We start from the raw sequence: 15,993 nt of genomic DNA, 5'->3' as shown, positions 1-15,993 counted from the left end.
TGACGAGCCAGTTGCTCGGCCACCATTGACCAGACGTTTCCAATTGGTGAGAGATCTGGAGAATGTGCTGTCCAGGGCAGCAGTCGAACATTTTCTGTATCCAGAAAGGCCCGCACAGGGCCTGCTACATGCGGCTGTGCATTATCTTGCTGAACTGTAGGGTTTCGCAGGGATCGAATGAAGGGTAGAGCCACGGGTCGTAATACATCTGAAATGTAACGTCCACTGTTCAAAATGCCGTCAATGCGAACAAGAGGTGACCGAGACGTGTAACCAATGGCACACCATACCATCAAGCCGGGTGATACGCCAGTATGGCGATGACGAATACACGCTTCCAATGTGCGTTCACCGCGATGTCGCCAAACACGGATGCGACCATCATGATGCTGTATACAGAATCTGGATTCATCCGAAAATGACGTTTTGCCATTCGTGCACCCAGGTTCGTCGTTGAGTACACCATCGCAGGCGCTCCTCTCTGTGATGCAGCGCCAAGGGTAATCGCAGCCATGGTCTCGGAGCTGATAGTCCATACTGCTGCAAACATCGTCGAACTGTTCGTACAGATGGTTGTTGTCTTGCAAACGTCCCTATCTGTTGACTCAGGGATCGAGACGTGGCTGCACGATGCGGATAAGATGCCTGTCATCTCGACTGCTAGTGATACGAGGCCATTGGGATCCAGCACGGCGTTCCGTATTACTCTCCTGAACCCACCGATTCCATATCCTGCTAACAGTCATTGGATCTCAACCAACGCGAGCAGCAATGTTGCGATACGATAAACCGCAATCGCGTTAGGCTACAATCCGACCTTTATGAAAGTCGGAAACGTGATGGTACGCATTTCTCCTCCTTACACGAGGCATCACAACAACGTTTCACCAGGAAACGCCGGTCAACTGCTATTTGTGTATGAGAAATCGGTTGGAAACTTCCCTCATGTCAGCACGTCAGCATGGCGGCAACCTTGTGTGAATGCTCTGAAAAGCTAATGATTTGCATATCACAGCATCTTCTGCCTGTGGGTTAAATTTCGCGTCTGTAGCACATCATCTTCGTGGTGTAGCAATTTTAATGGCCAGTAGTGTACTTTATAATATTCAGTGCCTTCTGGATACAGCTTTTATGTCTCTCAGGTGTGGTGACCATGACAATTCGGAGCCAAAAATCAGGTCCAGAAATCTCACTGACTCTTTAAAACATAGAACTATATCCCTCATATGCAAGTCAGATAAATTAAAAATACGACGAGAGCGATCAAATCGAACACAGACTCACTTACCAGCAAAAAACTGAAATCCCTCTTTTCAGCCCACACCTCTAACCTCTGGACTGTAAGCTGCAGCTGAAGAGTCACTGTCGCAACACTTAAAGAAGGACAGGAAACAGAAAAATTGTCCACAAATAAGGAGCACTGCACAGGACTCTTTACCGTATATATGATGCTGTTTATAGCTACGGGAAAACACTACCCTGAGTGACAACTCTCTCTTACTCAAAACGATTCGACAGCTTGTCACCAGATATCAAAGAATACACCGAGACAGTGATGCTTACATAAGAAAGCCTGCTGAATAGCCCCCCTTAGTAGGGTCACGTTCTTGGCAGTGGACAGAAATCTCCGGAATCCACACTGTGAGCGGCTAAGAAGTTGTCTGGTCCCTAACAAAGAGGCCAAGCGACCATTAATCATTCGTTCCAGGATATTGTCTACACAGTTCGTTAAGGTGATGCTCCGGTAACTACTGCGACATTTGCTGTCCTCTCTTGGTTTAAGGAGAGATCTCAAAATTGCCCGTCTCCACGAGTTGGGAAAATGACCTGCCTGCCATATCAAATTCAAACATTCAAGGAGGATTTCCTCTGACACTGCTGGTAAATGTCGATCCATGCAGTATAGTATTTGGTAGTGACTGGGCGCAGTATCGCGAGTCTGCCGATTCCAGCTCCCACATGAAGAAAGGGCCGCTGTAAGAGTCAGAGTTGTGAGGTCTGAAATCCAACTGAACCCTCTTGACGCCAGGTCCTGAATGTCATTTGCAATTGTCATTGCAAAATGCTCTGTCATCGTCTTGGAGATGTACCTAGATGTTGAAAGTTTCTGGCAGATTAAAACTGTGTGCCGGACCGAGACTCGAACTCGGGACCTTTGCCTTTCGCGGGCAAGTGCTCTATCAACTGAGCTACCCAAGCACGACTCACCCGCCCTTCCTCACAGCTTTACTTCTGCCAGTACATCGTCTCCTACCTTCCAAACTTAACAGAAGCTCTCCTGTGAACCTTGCAGAACTAGCACTCCTGAAAGAAAGGATATTGCGCAGACATGGCTTAGCCACAGCCCTGGGGGATGTTTCCAGAATGAGATTTTCCAGAATGAGATTTTCACTCTTCTACCTAGATGTTGTTTGGAGACACCCCTCTTTCAGCACTGCTGCTGTTGGTAAACGACCGTGTTTACCCCAAATCCTCCTCAGGGCCTCCCAAACTTTTGTACAACAAGTGGAATGGTTGATAGGACCCAGGAACGCTTGTATGATCTTTTTTTGTTCACCTTAATTACGTGTCGAGCTTTGGTTCTTCAAACTCGAAAGGCTGTGGGGTTGTCTGGCGTTGGTCAGTATCTAAACTGTCGGAGAGCTGTGCGCCTTTTCCGAATTGCTGAGCGACACTCAACGGTCCGTCAAGGTACAGGTTGCCTCCTAAGATAACCTGAAGGATTTGGGATGGATAAGTTAGCGTCATGATGGATCACTCGTGTGACTCTGGACTCAGTTTCGGTGTTCAAATAGAGCCATCTGGATGAACACCATCCAGTTAGTTCTGCTGACCATCGATTTCGGTGGCATGGGTGGTGAAGTTGTGTAATAAAACCTGTGAGAGCCTCAGAGTCTATCGCATCCTTTTGCACAAAAACTGCAATGACTATTGATTGCTGGTCAGTAATCAAGGAAAGAGCAGAAGAGTGGTGTGTGTTATCAACAAACACAGCAATCCCTTCCTTGGCTCTTTCCCCAGTCAGGTCAGTCTTTTGGGTGGAGGGCATAGTCCCATAACACAGGGGCGTCAGTGCCCTTAAGATACATTTCCTGCAAACACAAGCACAGAGGTGTGTGCCTGTGCCCAGTTTCAGTTTCTCCACATGTGTCCTGAACCCATTTATGTTCCCCTGTAGTATAGGAACCATTTGTCACGAAGGTTGCGCTTTCACCATATCTTTCCGCCGTGGTGAGGAGAAAGATGGCTGCCTTGAGTAGACTTCGCATTCCATTGGCTCTGTAGCAGAAGCAGCAGAATCGCCATGTCGAACGACATCGACATAGTCTGATGATCTACCGCCTGTTTTCGCTGTGGTGGAAGCTTTCCATTTGCTTTTTGTCTTTGAAGGTGTCGGAAGCTCTGCAATGGTGCTACGTGACTTTATCTGATGTTTTTGGGATGGCTGTGAGCTTTGAAACAAATGTAGCTTGACAAATGCTCTGACAAACGCAGGTACTAGAGCTGACACTAGAAACTTCTGTTTTTCTAGAACCACTGGCTCTGGAAATAGGCTTTTTAAGAGCTGAAAAAAAATAATGTAGTGAATGTGGAAAGCTGCATTGTCTTACAGATCTTATGGTGTCACCACGAGCCTACACCGTGCGTTTCGATGTTTCAGTCTTGAGGAGAGGAGCAACCGTCTCCGTCATGGGCGGCTTTGGCGTGTTTGCCGAAAGTGGTTTCGCCGTTATAATCTAAGGTGATGTGCCCAAAGCGCTGGCATTTAAAACAGCGCATGCGGTTGGAACATAGGGCCGTATGATTAGGCGAAGGAAACCTGCCATGGTATGCCCTGGGATTTTCATGCTATTGAAGGTAAAGTTAAGGAGTCAGATTATACTACATAGCCTTTTATTTTTTTTTATTTAGGTTCTTTTTGTGATCAGTCTTCTGATTGGTTTGATGTGGCCCGCCATGAATTCCTCTACTGCACTTGCAACCTGTGTCCTGTGTCCTCTGTTGTTTTCTGGATGCATTCTGATCTCTGCGTTCCCCTACAATTTTTAACCGCTACAACTCCCTGAAGTACCAAGGAAGTTATTCCCTGGTGTCTTTACACATGTCCCATCATACTGTGCCTTCTTCTTCCCAGTGTTTTCTACGTATTCCTTTCCCCACCTCATTCTATACATTTTCAGTCCACCTAATTTTCAAGATTCTTCTGTAGCAACACATCTTAAATACTTCGATTGTATTCTTTTCCAGTTTTCCCACTGTTTCATTACCATACAGTGCTATGCTCAAAACTTACATTCCCAGAATTTTTTCCTCAAATTAAGACCTATGTTTGTTGCTAGTAGACTTGTCTTATAGGAATGTCCTTTTTTTCAGTGCTAGACTGCTTTTTATGTCCTTCTTGCTCCGTTGGCCTTGGGTTACTTTCGTGCTTTCGTGCCAGGTATCAGAGTTCCTTAAGTTCATCTACTTCGTGATCCCCAGTCCTGATGTTAAGTTTCTCACTGTTCTCATTTCTGCTACTTCTCTTTACTTTCGTATTCTTCGATCCACTCTCAAGCCATGTTCTGTAGTCATTAGACTGTTCATTTCGTTCAGCATGAGCTTTATTTCTTCTTCATTTTCACTGAGTATAGTAATATCACAAGCGAATCGTATCACTGATTTCCTTTCAGCTTGAATTTCCATCCCACTCTTGGACTTTCCTTTTATTCCCGTCATTGTTCCCTTGATGTGTAGCTTGAACAGTGTGAGCGAAAGACTGGACCCCTGTCTCTTCTGAATCGACTCCTGTTTTCTCTTCTGACACATCACACAAACCTTCCCCTTCCAACAAATCTGCCATCTCCTCTGCATTTAATGCTGGAATTCCCGTTGCATCCGTAATTTTATCACCTTTGCTTTCAATTTCACCGAAGGCTGTTCTGACTTTACTGTATATTGAGCCAGTCCTTCCAACAACCATTTCTTTTTCGATTTCTTCACTTTCTAGAAGTAGCCATTTCGTCCAATATCTGATTTCGAAATCTCAGCCTGACAATGGTATAATCTAACTGAAATATTTCCGCATCTCCCGTCCTTTTCCAATTATACCTCCTCCTCGGACAATTCTTGAAGCGAGTATTGGTTATTACTAGCTGAAATTTATTGCAGAACTCAGTCTTTCTGCTCTCTCGTTCCTAGCACCAAGCCCATATTCTCTCGTAACCCTTTCTTCTACTCTTTCCCCTACGGCTGCACTCTAGTCCCCTTGATTATTAGATTTTCATCTCCATTTATGTTCTGAATTACCCGTTCAATATCTCCATATGCTTCCTCTACCTCTTCATCTTCGGCTTCCGACGTCGACATGTATATCTGAACTATAGTTTTCGGTGTAGGTTTGCTGTCGATTCTGACGAGAAAACCCTATTACTGAAATGCTTGCAATAACTCACCCTCCGCCCTACCTTTCTATTCATAACGAATCCTACTTTGGTTATGTCATTTTCTCCTGCTGATGATATTACACTATACTCATTTGACCAGAATTCCTTGTCTTCTTTCCATTTCACTACAGTGACCCCCACTGTATCTACGAGGTGCATTCAAGTTCTAAGGCCTCCAATTTTTTTTTCTAATTAACTACTCACCCGAAATCGATGAAACTGGCGTTACTTCTCGACGTAATCGCCCTGCAGACGTACACATTTTTCACAAAGCTGACGCCATGATTCCATGGCAGCGGCGAAGGCTTGTTTAGGAGTCTGTTTTGACCACTGGAAAATCGCTGAGGCAATAGCAGCACGGCTGGTGAATGTGCGGCCACGGAGAGTGTCTTTCATTGTTGGAAAAAGCCAAAAGTCTCTACGAGCCAGGTCAGGTGAGTAGGGAGCATGAGGAATCACTTCAAAGTTGTTATCACGAAGAAACTGTTGCGTAACATTAGCTCGATGTGCGGGTGCGTTGTCTTGGTGAAACAGCACATGCGCAGCCCTTCCCGGACATTTTTGTTGCAGTGCAGGAAGGAATTTGTTCTTCAAAACATTTTCGTAGGATGCATCTGTTACCGTAGTGCCCTTTGGAACGCAATGGGTAAGGATTACGCCCTCGCTGTCCCAGAACATGGGCACCATCATTTTTTCAGCACTGGCGGTTACCCGAAATTTTTTTGGTGGCGGTGAATCTGTGTGCTTCCATTGAGCTGACTGGCGCTTTGTTTCTGGATTTAAAAATGGCATCCACGTCTCATCCATTGTCACAACCGACGAAAAGAAAGTCCCATTCATGCTGTCGTTGCGCGTCAACATTGCTTGGCAACATGCCACACGGGCAGCCATGTGGTCGTCCGTCAGCATTCGTGGCACCCGCCTGGATGACACTTTTCGCATTTTCAGGTCGTCATGCAGGATTGTGTGCATAGAACCCACAGAAATGCCAACTCTGGAGGCGATCTGTTCAACAGTCATTCGGCGATCCCCCAAAACAATTCTCTCCACTTACTCGTCATGTCGTCAGACCGGCTTGTGCGAGCCCGAGGTTGTTTCGGTTTGTTGTCACACGATGTTCTGCCTTCATTAAACTCTCGCACCCACGAACGCACTTTCGACACATCCATAACTCCATCACCAAATGTCTCCTTCAACTGTCGATGAATTTCAATTGGTTTCACACCACGCAAATTCAGAAACGAATGATTGCACTCTGTTCAAGTAAGGAAAACGTCGCCATTTCAAGTACACTCCTGGAAATTGAAATAAGAACACCGTGAATTCATTGTCCCAGGAAGGGGAAACTTTATTGACACATTCCTGGGGTCAGATACATCACATGATCACACTGACAGAACCACAGGCACATAGACACAGGCAACAGAGCATGCACAATGTCGGCGCTAGTACAGTGTATATCCACCTTTCGCAGCAATGCAGGCTATTCTCCCATGGAGACGATCGTAGAGATGCTGGATGTAGTCCTGTGGAACGGCTTGCCATGCCATTTCCACCCGGCGCCTCAGTTGGACCAGCGTTTGTGCTGGACGTGCAGACCGCGTGAGACGACGCTTCATCCAGTCCCAAACATGCTCAATGGGGGACAGATCCGGAGATCTTGCTGGCCAGGGTAGTTGACTTACACCTTCTAGAGCACGTTGGGTGGCACGGGATACATGCGGACGTGCATTGTCCTGTTGGAACAGCAAGTTCCCTTGCCGGTCTAGGAATGGTAGAACGATGGGTTCGATGACGGTATGGATGAACCGTGCACTATTCAGTGTCCCCTCGACGATCACCAGTGGTGTACGGCCAGTGTAGGAGATCACTCCCCACACCATGATGCCGGGTGTTGGCCCTGTGTGTCTCGGTCGTATGCAGTCCTGATTGTGGCGCTCACCTGCACGGCGCCAAACACGCATACGACCATCATTGGCACCAAGGCAGAAGCGACTCTCATCGCTGAAGACGACACGTCTCCATTCGTCCCTCCATTCACGCCTGTCGCGACACCACTGGAGGCGGGCTGCACGATGTTGGGGCGTGAGCGGAAGACGGCCTAACGGTGTGCGGGACCGTAGCCCAGCTTCATGGAGACGGTTGCGAATGATCCTCGCCGATACACCAGGAGCAACAGTGTCCCTAATTTGCTGTGAAGTTACGGTGCGGTCCACTACGGCACTGCGTAGGATCCTACGGTCTTGGCGTGCATCCGTGCGTCGCTGCGGTCCGGTCCCAGGTCGACGGGCACGTGCACCTTCCGCCGACCACTGGCGACAACATCGATGTACTGTGGAGACCTCACGCCCCACGTGTTGAGCAATTCGGCGGTACGTCCACCCGGCCTCCCGCATGCCCACTATACGCCCTCGCTCAAAGTCCTTCAACTGCACATACGGTTCACGTCCACGCTGTCGCGGCATGCTACCAGTGTTAAAGACTGCGATGGAGCTCCGTATGCCACGGCAAACTGGCTGACACTGACGGCGGCGGTGCACAAATGCTGCGCAGCTAGCGCCATTCGACGGCCAACACCGCGGTTCCTGGTGTGTCCGCTGTGCCGTGCGTGTGATCATTGCTTGTACAGCCCTCTCGCAGTGTCCGGAGCAAGTATGGTGGGTCTGACACACCGGTGTCAATGTGTTCTTTTTTCCATTTCCAGGAGTGTATTTAAAACACTTCTCATTCTCGCCACTGGCGGTAAAATTCCATCTGCCGTATGGTGCTGCCATCTCTGGGACGTATTGACAATGAACACGGCCTCATTAACAATGCGCATGTTTCTATCTCTTTCCAGTCCGGAGAAAAAAAATCGGAGGCCTTAGAACTTGAATGCACCTCGTAGATTGAGCCTTAGTATTTCCCTTTACAGATTTTTCTATCTTCTCTACGACGTTCAAACTTTTGACATTCGATGCCCCGTCTCGTGGAACGTAATCCATTCCTTGGTTATTCAGTCTTTGTCTCATAGTCATCTCCCCTTTGACAATCCCTTCCCGCAGATCCGAATGGAGAACTCGCCGAGAATCTTTTGCCAAACGAGAGATCATCACGACACTTCTTCAATTAGAGGCCACATGTCGTGCCGATATACTTTATGTGTCTTTAATTCATTAATTTCCTCATACGATCATTGCTGATTCTTCTGCCTTTATGTGCATTTTCCCACCCCAAGGGCAATAGAGTGCACTGAACCTCTGTCCGCTTCTGGCACCCTTTGACAAGGCCTTTGGTTGAATGAGTGTGATTTCTTATGCCCGAAGTCTTCGGCCGCCATTGATGTTGATTTTTATTCGAAATTTAAATGGTACCGGGATTCGAACCCGGGAATGAGGTCGTTTCGATAACTAATAAAAGTGGCAACCCTTTTTTTTATAGGGAATTATTTTTGAGCTTCATCAGACTGAGCATTTTCGCAGACAATCGAAAGACAATTTAAATAAATGGAATGTAGTGAATTCGTACCCGCGAACTGGTTGCCACATTGTGCGACGTTTGCCACTTTCTTTAGGCTACCGACATTCCTCTTTTTTTTTTACAGTTTCTCAATACTTGGAGTAAAGAAAGCATCTTTCATTTTAATTAACTTTTCCTTTCTTTAGTTTTTATTGGTTTATTTATTTTGTACTTTCGGTTTGTTAGCGCCACAGTCAGCTACAGGTGGAAGGAGACAAGGTAAACAGGGGTCGAATCCCGAAGCCTGGCCACAATGCATCACAAATGTTCAAATGTATGTAAATTGCTAAGGGACCAAACTGCTGTGGTCATCGGTCCCTAGACTTACACGATAGTTGCTGAACAGTTTTGAGAAAATTTGAGTCTCGAAACAAATAAATACCCCACTCATACGGTTATAGTTGGTGGGGACTTCAACCTTCCCTCGATATGTTGACAAAAATACTTGTTCAAAACCGGTGGTAGGCAGAAAACATCTTCCGAGATTGTCCTAAATGCTTTCTCCGAAAATTATTTCTAGCAGTTAGTCCACGAACCCACGCGAATTGTAAATGGTTGCGAAAACACACTTGACCTCTTAGCCACAAACAATCCAGAGGTGATAGAGAGCATCATGACTGATACAGGGATTAGTGATCACAAGGTCGTTGTAGCTAGGCTCAATACCATTTCTTCCAAATCCACCAGAAACAAACGCAAAATAATTTTATTTAAAAAAGCGGATAAAGTGTCACTAGAAGCCTTCCTAAGAGACAATCTCCATTCCTTCCGAACTGACTATGCAAATGTAGACGAGATGTAGCTCAAATTCAAAGATATAGTAGCAACAGCAATTGAGAGATTCATACCTCATAAACTGGTAAGAGATGAAACTGATCCCCCATGGTACACAAAACAGGTCCGACCGCTGTTGCAGAGGCAACGGAAAAAGCATGCGAAGTTCAGAAGAACGCGAAATCCCGAAGATTGGCTAAAATTTACAGACGTGCGAAATTTGGCACGGACTTCAATGCTAGATGCCTTTAATAGGTTCCACAACGAAAAATTGTCTCGAAATTTGGTAGAAAATCCGAAGAAATTATGGTAGTATGTAAAGTACACAAGTGGCAAGACGCAGTCAATACCTTCGCTGCGCAGTGCCGATGGTACTGTTACCGACGACTGTGCCCCTAAAGCGGAGTTATTGAACGCAGTTTTCCGAAATTCCTTCACCAGGGAAGACGAATGGAATATTCCAGAATTTGAAACACGAACATTGCTAGCATGAGTTTCTTACAAGTAGATACCTTAGGGGTTGCGAAGCAACTCAAATCGCTTGATACGGGCATGTCTTCAGGTCCAGATTGTATACCGATTAGGTTCCTTTCAGATTATGCTGATACAATAGCTTCCCACTTAGCAATCATATACAACCGCTCGATCACCGATAGATCTGTACCCACAGATTGGAAAATTGCGCAGGTCGCACCAGTGTTTAAGAAGGGTAGTAGGGGTAATCCATCGAACTACAAAAAAAATTCAAATGGTTCAAAGCACTATGGGACTCAACTTCTGAGGTCATTAGTCCCCTAGAACTTAGAACTAGTTAAACCTAACTAACCTAAGGACATCACGAACATCCATGCCCGAGGCAGGATTCGAACCTGCGACCGTAGCGGTTTTGCGGTTCCAGACTGCAGCGCCTTTAACCGCACGACCACTTCGGCCGGCCATCGAACTACAGATCTATACCATTGACGTCGGTTTGCAGTAGGATTTTGGAGCATATACTGTATTCAAACATTATGAATCACCTCGAAGGGAACGATCTATTGATACGTAATCAGCATGGTTTCAGAAAACATCGTTCTTGTGCAACGCAGCTCTTTATTCGCACGAAGTAATAGCCGCTATCGACAGGGGATCTCAGGTTGATTCCGGACTTCTGGATTTCCGGAAAGCTTTTGACACCGTTCCTCACAAGCGACTTCTAATCAAGCTGTGGGCCTATGGGGTATCGTCACAGTTGTGCGACTGGATTCGTGATTTCCTGTCAGGAAGGTAGTAGTTGGTAGTAATAGACGGCAAATCATCGAGTAAAACTGAAGTGATATCAGGTGTTCCCCAGGGAAGCGTCCCGGGATTTGGATTGGATTGTTTGGGGGAAGAGACCAAACAGCGAGGTCATCGGTCTCATTGGATTAAGGAAGGACGGGGAAGGAAGTCAGCCGTGCCCTTTCAAAGGAACCATCCCGGCATTTGCCTGGAGCGATTTAGGGAAATCACGGAAAACCTAAATCAGGATGGCCAGACGCGGGATTGAACCGTCGTCCTCCCGAATGCGAGTCCAGTGTCCTAACCACTGCGCCACCTCGCTCGGTGAAGCGTCCTGGGACCTCCGCTGTTCCTGATCTATATAAATGACCTGGGTGACAATCTGAGCAGTTCTCTTAGGCTGTTCGCAGATGATGCTGTAATTTACCGTCTAGTAAGGTCATCCGAAGACCAGTATCAGTTGCAAAGCGATTTAGAAAAGATTGTGGCAGGTGGCAGTTGACGCTAAATAGCGAAAAGTGTGAGGTGATCCACATGAGTTCCAAAACAAATCCGTTGGAATTCGATTACTCGATAAATAGCACAATTCTCAAGGCTGTCAGTTCAATTAAGTACCTGGGTGTTAAAATTACGAACAACTTCAGATGGAAAGAACACATAGATAATATTGTGGGGAAATCGAGCCAAAGGTTGCGTTTCATTGCCAGGACACTTAGAAGATGCAACAAGTCCACTAAAGAGACAGCTTACACTACACTCGTTCGTCCTCTGTTAGAATATTGCTGCGCGGTGTGGGATCCTTACCAGGTGGGATTGATGGAGGACATCGAAAGGGTGCAAAAAAGGGCAGCTCGTTTTGTATTACCACGTAGTAGGGGAGAGAGTGTGGCAGATATGGAAGTCATTAAAGCACAGACGTCTTTCGTCGCAGCGAGATCTATTTACGAAACTTCAGTCACCAACTTTCTCTTCCGAATGCGAAAATATTTTGTTGAGCCCACCCGACACAGGTAGGAATGATCATCAAAATAAAATAAGAGAAATCAGAGCTCGAACAGAAAGGTTTAGGTGTTCGTTTTTCCCGTGCGCTGTTCGGGAGTGGAATGGTAGAGAGATAGTCTGATTGTGGTTCGATGAACCCTCTGCCAAGCACTTAAATGTGAATTGCAGAGTAGTCATGTAGATGTAGAAATACTTAAACTAACTTATGCTAAGAACAACACATAGAGCCATGCCCGAGGGAGGACTCGAACCTCCGGCGGGAGGGGCCGCGAAATCCGTGACATGGCACCTCAAATTGGGCAGCTACTCCGCGTGGCAATGCATCCCATCTCCCAGCGCCGTGCTACACCCTCAAACTCATATTAATTTCACTTATTTATTTATTTAATTTTTTGTGCACATATATAACACATTAAAACCAATCCACCCAACTGTAACGCTTGAAATCCCGCCAAGTGATTAAGGATGGTAGGTGGGCCGAATCCAAGCTGTAGGCGCGACATGATTTATTCCGAATCGGATGGGAACCTGCCGCGCCGGGAACACGCCAACTTAGTGGAAGAGTGGTAAAAATGCTGTTAAGATAATTGGCAAGATATGCGTGATAACGTGAACTGCGCGCAATCTCCGCATGTGGAGTCTACAAGTATTACCAAAAGATCAAAGAGCAAGTTATGAGTATTTCCGTATAGATATAGCAAAGTCCTGCTGTTTATCCAGAGAACCTCCCGAGACTTTGTCGAAATAAAATATTCCACCACTGGGTACAGAAAGGACTCGGAGTTAATAACATGCGGTGACACTCGTAAAAAACACGCGACCATTTGCCCTTTCAAGAGCGAGACATCCGCAACAGATACACAGTTGAATCGGTAGTGATCATCGTCGACACTACGACAGACGGCGCAGAGGGAGAGTCCGCCAACCCTAAGCTATGGACCCGCTGTTTATTTCGATGCTTCCCCCAGGTCGCATAATATCAAGTTCATCAGATATGCGTCGGAAAGGAGCTTTTATGAATCTGCCGATAAATCACAGTCCACCGCAACAATGAGAAATTGCGATCTACTACACGGGTGACACTAAGCGGCCGGCGCTTTCGTGGAAGTTCGGCGCGAGCATAACTGAGTTGCACAAAGAAGGCCACTGTTTGTGCCAGCGCAGGCCTGATACTACCAACTGCGACCGTTGGGGAGAGGGATACTGGCACAAGAACGGCAAGTAAATTATGCGTAAAGGAGGCCTCGACATTGTGCCGTTGTTTACGCATCGTGGCCATGTAAAGTGCTGCCGCACGATAATGGACGTTCGTAAGACCAAGCCCTCCTGCACGAAGGGGATGAGTAAGAGTGTTATTGCGTAGTTTGAAGATGGGCCCAGCCGTGAGAAACTATCCTAATGCCGCTTGAATATAACGCCCTGTCTTACTCGGCAGTGGTAGAATGTGCGTAATATCAACCAATCTAGATGCCGCATAGGCGTTCAGTTAGGCAACACGCTACAAAGTATTGAGGAGGCGTAGGGAACTGTGTCTGATCACCATAGGGATAATTCTCAACGCTTGACGAAAGCTGACCGCCGCTGTATGGCGCCTTGACGACGTAAGTGTGTTCCCAAGGTAGCCAAGATAGCTTAGACGATGGACAATGTGCAGGGGCACCAGATTTTCGGGGAGTAGCCCACGACCAATAGACAGTGCCGTGGATTTGCGCACATTCATCACAATTCCACCCTCTCTTCCATTAACTACAATGGTGTCGAGAACTCATGAGACCTCCTCCCGAGAACGAACCAGCAGCATGCTTGAGATCGGAAAGTGTAACCGCGAACCGCGTAAGGAGAGTCCAGACAACTGCATTGTCAGCAGGATTATGAGCGTCTCCGTCATCACTACATAAAGGTACATGGACCGAGCGTTGAATCTGTACCGGACTCGCCACACACCCATTGACCTGGACCAATGAACGCACGCTGCTAAAGAGCCACCGAAGAACGCTATTGAAGCGAGTGGGGAAGCCAACCCGTTCTAAGACAGAATACAGGATGACATGTAGAACCCTGTCATACTCGCTGTCAAAATCTACAGCTACGATCTCCGCACGAAGTCTGCCCGCCTCAGCCAGCCCAATCACCTCACGACAGTCTTCATTTCCTGTCTGAGCGTTAACTGTGCCATCTGGCTTCGTTTGCGTGGTGGAGGGAACAGGTGGCAAGAGGGGTCTGCAGCGCGCCGCCAACATCGACGCAAAAATCTTGTAATCATTATTTAATAAGGTGATAGGGCGGTAGTGGCTCATAGTAATTTCATGCGTCGGCTTATAAACGGAAGCACTAATACCCTCGAAAATGCTGGCGCAATAGAAGTTGCAGGCGTGATTTGTTCATCATACTTCTTCATCCATCGTGTAGACTCGAGGGTACCCATCGATGCCAGTGACTTGAACAGTGCACCCCCGAAGATAGCGGTAGTGACCTCCTCGCAGGTGGAATATTCCATTAACCTAACCCTCTCCTCAAGCGTCAGGTTGCGCGGAACGCCCACGGCGATAGGATCGTAGTCCAGGACGGCCCCATCATCGCCACGGTAGATTTGGCGATAACGTTCGACAAAGCTATCGACGATGTCCGCTTGGCAGGTGACCCGCTGCGCACGGTGGTCTACGACTTCTGTGACTAACGTTCATTTGCAGTGTCTGCGATCATGGACAATATGATGCATGGAGAGGTTCTTCTGCCTCACCACAATGGGTCTGCGGTCTCGCCCCACAACTCCATGTAGTTTCCGGCGAGTAATCGCTAGTAGCTTCGCCTTAATCATGCTGCATTCAGTTTTCACTTCTGGGGAAGATGACTGGCCGTTAAGGTCACGGAGGGCGCTGAAGTAGAGGTTTGTAGTGTGCCTGTGCCAAGCGGCTACCTTCATGCTGTAAGTGCAGAATATGCGCCGGAGCATCAGTTTGGCACATTTCAACCACCAGTCCCTCATGGATGCGTAAGGATCTGAGACTCCGTCCGCATCATCTCCACGCCTCCGTGATACGTTGGCGACAATCAGGATCCTGCAGTTGCTGTCACAAGTTTCCATGGTGCTCGACACCTCGAAACCTCCTGGCGGGAAAGGAGCAATGTACGCATGACGCGCAGTAATAAGAGAACACCAAAGGCCAGCGTTCGATAGTGAGCACTGCATCAAGCAGTCTACGGCAGACATAAATGCGGTCTAACCGACTTGCCGAATGACTTGTAGGAAATGTGAATCCCGGGTCGTCTGCGCGCCGTACCTTCCACGTATCCCTTAGGGCTAGATCATGAACAATAAGGCGCAACTCCCGGCACGGTGTAAAATTCCGGTATTGATCCTCCCGGCCGAGAACCAGCTTGAAGTCCCCTCCAAGGAGAAGATGTTCATGACGGCCTAAGAACAGTGTGGCAATCTCCTCCGCATAAAATGGTGCTGTTTCACGCAGACGCCCGGTACCGGAAGATGCATAAACGCTGTAAGAGGTTCATTAGGGGTTCATTACTATTCGCTAGCGCACTTGAGCAGACGTATTTTCGATGAATTGCTCACGAGCTGCCTGCGATATGGAATATCTATGCTACAATAGAATCGCAGGTCAGAGCAGTGTTGGCAGTAAGTCGAGTTTAGTAGCTCGCAGAGAGCAGTCGCGTTTTGTAGCTCGCACAGAGCACTTGAGTTCTGGAGTTCGAACAAGGCAGTGCAGCGATACGGTGTGCATGGAGATGTGTCTAACCAGGGTGGGAGGCTGCAGGTCTCTACCATGAAGATGCGCGGGAACCCGGCGGCAGGTGCTACTGGTGCCCCTCACATGGCAGAAGTCGACATCAGCAAGCCGGGATCTGCTGTTTCTTCAAAATCCAGGCTCCACGTCCGGGTGAATCCGTCACCATGGTATCCATAAGTTCAAGGTCTGCCGACACTGCCAGATCGGCTGGTAGCTTTCCCCCTTCGGTGGGTGCTTGAGAGGAAGGAACATCCCGCTCCGTCAATACGAGAGCCACTGAGGGCCGC

General features: G+C 47.5%; 1 protein-coding gene across 1 annotated transcript in view; it reads right to left on the bottom strand.

The window, feature by feature from the left end:
* The window catches only part of LOC124788707 (cytochrome P450 4g15-like), a 182,319-nt gene that overhangs the window by 152,554 nt on the left and 13,772 nt on the right, over positions 1-15,993 (bottom strand). The gene's annotated exons all lie outside the window — the stretch shown is intronic.

The sequence above is a fragment of the Schistocerca piceifrons genome, chromosome 3 (assembly GCF_021461385.2).
Source record: "Schistocerca piceifrons isolate TAMUIC-IGC-003096 chromosome 3, iqSchPice1.1, whole genome shotgun sequence".
NCBI lineage: Eukaryota > Metazoa > Arthropoda > Insecta > Orthoptera > Acrididae > Schistocerca > Schistocerca piceifrons.
The sequence above is the reverse complement of the archived record's forward strand: the minus strand, read 5'-3'. Positions and strand labels throughout refer to the sequence as shown.